We start from the raw sequence: 6,223 nt of genomic DNA, 5'->3' as shown, positions 1-6,223 counted from the left end.
AATATTATTATAATATTATTTTTTTAATTTTATGACTTTTAAACTGTGAGGGTAACATTGTTCTTTTGAGAATAATTTAAAGATAAAATTACACCTTAATTAATAAAAAGTGAGTCTCACTAGCTATAGTAACGAATGTTTTAATAGCAGGAGCAATGTTATTTTGATTTAATTAGTTTAGGAACAATATTATTACGATCAATAATTTACGGGCAACATTACTTTTTCGAGAATAGTTTAAAAGCAAAATTACACTTTAATCCATTATTTTAACAATAAGTCTAAATGTGAGAGTGAGCTAGAACTCTATCAAGCAACTTATAACCTAAATAGATAGATTTAAGGCCTATTTTGAGAGAGAGATACACACACTATCTATCAAGCAACTTATAACCTAAATAGATAGATTTAAGGCCTATTTTGTGAGAGAGAGAGACACACACACCCCTAAACTGGCTAGGCAGAATTTTTAAAGCCCAACCTTTAAGCTTGAAAACATGACTACTTAGATATATTTGTATATTATATATTTTTATGTATATTATATTATATTTAATTTTTATCTTGTAATTACTCTTTTTTGCTAGGTTTATTTGTTTCATTTCTTCTCCTACCCTAGGATTTCAAGCGGCGCACTACTTCCTGACCTCCATCTCCGCTCAGTCTTCACCGTCCACTCTCCACATCTCCTTCGGTCGTCTCTTCAGCTGCTTCCTTTTCGAAATTCCAGAGCTGAGACTCGCCGGTCTCCATCAGCTGCTCCACTTCTGATTCGGTGATGCCTCCTTAGCCGTTCCCCTTCCACCGTTCGAAGATCCCGTCACCGTTCTCCTCCGTCCGAAGCTCCAGTCGCCGTTCTCCATCGTTCGAAGCTCCAGATTCGCCGTTCTCCTTGATTCCTTCGTTCGATCGCTTCTTCAACTCCATCTTCTTCGATCTTGCTTCTTCATGTCCATTCTCTCGTGCTCGTCCTTCAGGTTGGTTCTCTCACACAGTTCTGCTCTTGCACGCCGTGGTTGGCTTGATTACTAGTTGGATTGTTGTCTTCTGGTGGCTGATTATGAGATTATCTTTTGATTTTATCTTGTTGCCTTATTGCTCTGCTCTGTAATTATTTATATATTATATATTCTGTTGGTGCTTATTTCCTTTGGCGTTGTTGTCTTTCTATCTTGTTTGTTTGTCATGTGTTATTGTCATCCTTTAGTCATCTCTAGTTTCGTCTCTAGTTGTAAACTTCAGGCTTTCACGGAAACTTTTTTTTTTTTTTGTGGATAAAACAAAATTAGGAAAAGATAAGCTTGGTCCTTCTTTCTTGAAGGGTGTAACTACATAGTTGTGATCACAAGAATATAATCTCATTCTCCTTTATCAGAGTCATGCTTCAAGTTCTATGTATCAACAAAATAAGCTTCATAAACAAGTTCTCTGATTGTGAAAACTGACAAAAAAATGTGAGCAAAATTCAAAATATATTAAATTTCATGGCCAAGTACACTTCCCAAAAATCTATTTAAGAAACGGGTATCAAGACATGAAAGCAAGTGTAGCTTTATCCTTCAATATATATCTCTTTTAGCATATATGATATAACTACAACGGAGATATTCACAAGCATCTCTCTGCATGTTATATGTCTTTGAGATTTGATCTAACTTTTTTGTTAGAGATATTAAAGCTCTTTTCTTTTTTATTGCAGGCTTCGTTATGAGTTCAAGTCACCAAATCATACATGAAGGCGCTGAAGAAGAAGTTATTCATGAATCAGATATATTTACTCACATTCTAAACATTAAAACCATCTCATCAGTCAATAGCTGCCGGAATTAGACATAACGGTCTTGCCGAAAAATGATCTTCCCACAGGCCTCCCTGACCTGTTTAACAAGTAGAGGTTTAAGGGGGGCGAGGTATGCTGCGTTCAGCTCACCTGAAGACGAGGGAGCCCTATTGATCACAGAAGTGAAGATACTAAGACTAAGCACCAGAAATTATTATGGTCTTCTTATTACCAAGTATTGTCTCATTGTATATGTGCCAGGAATCAGAAGGTGTCTATGAAAAAGCATTGCCTTTGACAATAGAAAATCTTAGCCCTAAGGAGATAGGAACAGACAACCATTGGCGATTAATCTATCAATGTCATTACTAGGACAAGACAAAGTTTAACTACCATCAACATATGTTTTGCATATTTTATTTTATAATTTCTCAAATGTTGAAGGATGTAATATATTACAATTTATACCACTAAACATGCATTTTTATACGTAGCAAAAAATTTGATGAGTTATATAAATTTTATGAAATGTAATAACTTGATATAAACTTGATGGAGCATTCATTGGATGCATGTATGACTATGCCCAAAATCGAAACTCTCTAAATCAAAGTTATATAATCATTTAAGTTTGAGGATCTCATTTAGACTACTTTCTATCATGATGGTACAGAAACTAAATGGGAGAAAGTATTCTGTTTTATTGCTTCAATTTGAGATGCCTTATAAGGAAAATGAAAGTCCTATTTATACTATTGTGATCCTTAAACTGAAGCAGTAAAATAAAGGGGAGGTTATAAGGGGTTTTATTGTGCATTAAGGGAGATGTTGCAACTCTCTATTTACTGTCATTATTTCCATTTCTGTTGCTGTTGTTTTTTTTCGTTTCACATGATTTTGGAAATCATCCTGGATAATGATCAATCTTTGTCCTTCTATCTTGTTTGTTTGTTGCTTGATATTGTATCTTTAGTTGTGTCTTCCTTTGGTCATCTCCACAATCAAACAGCTGCTGTTCGTCTCTAGTGGTGAACTTCAAGCTTTCACCGAAGTTTGGTGTTATTATTAATCAGAATCATGCTTTAAGTTCATGTGTCCGCCAAACAGTTAACAAAAAAGTTCTCTTATTGTGAAAATTGACGAAAAATGTGAGCAATACTCAAAAACCTATTGTTTTTTGCTTTCATTAAAAATGTCTAAATAAATATAAGAAATTTACTCGGTGGATCATTCATTTACTTTCGTCTAATATAAAATCAGCGTTAAACATAAATGTTCAACGAAGTCTGTTTGAAACTGAAATTGAAGGAAACATAATAGTAGTACAAAAAATATTTGCATGTACTTCCATCATCATTCACAACATTCATGAGGTCGAATTGAGAAACAGTTCTAATATTAAGTTATTCTTTTGCCTTCTTCCGGAGCAAGTAACTGCATCATGACTTATGATCACACATTAAGTTCAACAAATTAAGAAATTAAGCTCAACAAACAAGTTGTTTGATAGTGAAAAAGTAGAAGAAAACTGAATAAAATATTAATTTATTGGGCTTTTGTAGGCTTGAAGTTTTGAGGCCTAAATTTAGGAGTCTTTTTAAAAGGTTTGCAAATAAAGTAAATATCTTAAAAAAACTCACACAATCAAATTCGATCTTTACTTTTTTTGAGTGGGTTTAAGTTGGCCCATTGGGCTTGACTCGAATTACCTGCTCTAATTTGGTTATGTAAAAAAAAAGTTATGAGAGACGCTAATGAGAAGGGTGGAACAGATTGTTTTGAATTTTGTGAAAAAGAGAAGTGGAAGACCAGATAAAAAACTCAAATAAGTTATTGAATGAGATTTTTTGGTCAACAATATACCCAAAAGTTTGACTATTGATAGAGCACAAAGATGATGTATAATCCATGTGACCAATTCACCAAAGGCTCATTATTGTTGTTGTGGTTGTTGTAATCGTCTTTGATTTCATTTTGTTTTTGATGTGTTGGATTTATTATATCAATCCACATATGTTAGATTTGTGAATTTTGATATTGTATTCATGTTTTTGTTTGGATTTGTTTACTTTTCTTCGTTATCCTCTTCTTTGTCCAATTGCTCTCTCTATACTTCCCTTGTCTGCTTTGATTGCCTTTTAGAACTGTGCAACTCATAATCATGACTCATGAAAAACCCAAGGATGTCCTTATTCCTTAACCGTTGGTTCGTTTGAATTTTGCTTCAAGTGCTATCCAAAACGAAGGCTTATGAAAGAGGTTGGTTAATGTATAATTGTGAGAACGGGGAAAAATTTTAATATATCAAAGGAATTGTTGAGACGATACAAAATTTGCAATTATTTTGCTTTCACCATAAATGTCTAAATAAATTTATATAGAATCTGCGAGGGGGGTAACTCATTTACACTTTAATCTAATATAAAATTACTATTATTGTCCAAAAAAATTATTAATCATAAATGTTTAATAATTAATTGTCTTCATGAAAATGAATTGGAAAGAAATTAAACATGAATAATTAAAGGAAAAAAATAAATTTTATGGTATAGAAATTAATATTTAGATATATTTTTATCATCTTTCACACTATTTATAAGATCTCATTGAAGAACCGTTACAGTATTTAATTATATTTTTTCCTTTCTTTGAGCAAGTAACTTCATTATTGGAGAGCACCGGACTCATGATCTTCTTTATCTATGTCACACTTTAAGTTCTGCATATCAACAAATTAAAAAAGCTCGACAAACAAATTGTTTGGTAGTGAACAAGTTGAGGAAAAATGTGAATAAAGAAAACTTTGGGAATACCATAACTTCAGTTTCTAGGGCTTATAATCATCATCATCATTCACACCATCCATATGAGCTTGCAATAAGAGTCATTATATTCAAAATATATTTAATTACTTCCTTGGCCCGTTATCTTCTTCCTGAAATTCCATTTAAGGATTGAACATTCATCAAGATATATAAAACAGTGTAGCTTCATCTGTCAGTGTGTCTCAACCCATGGCAAACCTTCTCTTCTTAGCCATATCTGAGTTTCTTGTTTCATGAAAGCTCTAGAGTTGAACAATACCCTTATAACCATAAATTTGTGTGCAGATGTGAAGAATATGAGTTTTGATGATCTCAAAACTTCATGTCCAGTCGCTCGTGCTCGTTCTTCAAGTTCGTCCCCTTACACTGTTCTGCTCATGCTTGCCGTTGTTGGCTTGTTCACTTTTTGGATTGTTGTCTTCAATCTTCTGGTGGCTGATTTGTATGGGATTTTCCTTTTATTTTTGCGTTGTTGTTCTGCTCTGTGATTATTTATATATTATATATTGTGTTGTTGCTGATTTCCTTTGGCTTGGCTGGCCTTTTATCTTGTTTGTTTGTTGTTTGATATTGTTTGGTCATCTCTACAATCAAACAGCTGTTGTTCGTCTCTAGTTGTGAACTTCAAGCTTTCACGAAAGTTTGGTGTTATTATTAATCGGAGACATGCTTTGTCTTATGTATCAACAGAAAATCTTAAAAAAAAAAGTTTCTCTTATTGTAAAAATTGACTAAAAATGTGAGCAATTTTCAAAAACCAATTGTTTTCTGCTTCAACAAAAAATGTCTAAATAAATATAAGAAATTTACGAGGTGGATCATTCATTTACTTTCATCTATTATAAGATTAATATTAAACATAAATGTTCAATAAAGTGTGTTTGAAACTAAATTTAAAGGAAACACGAATTTCAAGGAAAAAAACAACAGAGAGGAGCATAAAAAATATTTGCATGTACTTTCATCATCATTCACACCATTCATAGGGTCACATTAAGGAACAATTCTAGCATTCGACTCTATACTTTTCCCTTTGTTTGAGTAGGTAATTGCATTGGAAAGCATAGGACTCATGATCTTCTTTACTTGAGTCACGCATTAAGTTCTATATATCAATAAATTAGAAAACTATGCTCAACAAACAAGTTGTCTGATAGTGAAAAAAATTGAAGAAAAATGTGAACAAAGATAAATATCTTAGGCTTTTATCATCATTCACACAAACCATGTAATTTTATCGTCATCAAGTAATTATATTTGAAATGTATTTAATTAATTTCTTGGTTTGTTATATTCTTTCTAAAAATCTATTTAAGAAGTGACATTCATCAAAACATGAAACAAGTGTAGCTTCATTTGGTAGTTCTCTCAACCCATGATAAAGCTTCTCTTCCTAGCCATATGAGTTTCTTGTTTAATGAAATGTCTAGAGTTGAACAATACCCTTATAACTATAAACTTTGCAGATGTGAAGAATGAGTTTGATCTCAGCAATCAATATTTTTACTCACATTCTAAACATTAAAATCCCATCATGGATTTTGGAGGTTACCAATACCAAACCATGCATTTAGGCTCAAAAAGTACTGACAGTGGCCTACCAATAAGGTTTTTATAT

The 6,223-nt window shown here is 32.5% G+C and overlaps 1 long non-coding RNA gene across 1 annotated transcript; it reads left to right on the top strand.

The window, feature by feature from the left end:
• Positions 1-219: 219 nt before the first annotated feature.
• On the top strand, positions 220-2,357 carry LOC129306601 (uncharacterized). The gene is made up of 2 exons (XR_008592268.1): positions 220-977; positions 1,700-2,357. It is a non-coding gene; the product is annotated as an uncharacterized LOC129306601 (long non-coding RNA).
• Positions 2,358-6,223: the final 3,866 nt, after the last annotated feature.

This window comes from Prosopis cineraria, unplaced genomic scaffold (assembly GCF_029017545.1).
Source record: "Prosopis cineraria cultivar Desert tree isolate PC_DT_omini unplaced genomic scaffold, ASM2901754v1 PC1, whole genome shotgun sequence".
In the NCBI taxonomy this organism is placed as follows: Eukaryota; Viridiplantae; Streptophyta; class Magnoliopsida; order Fabales; family Fabaceae; genus Prosopis; species Prosopis cineraria.
Note: the sequence above shows the minus strand (reverse complement) of the source record. Positions and strands in the feature narration are given on the sequence as shown.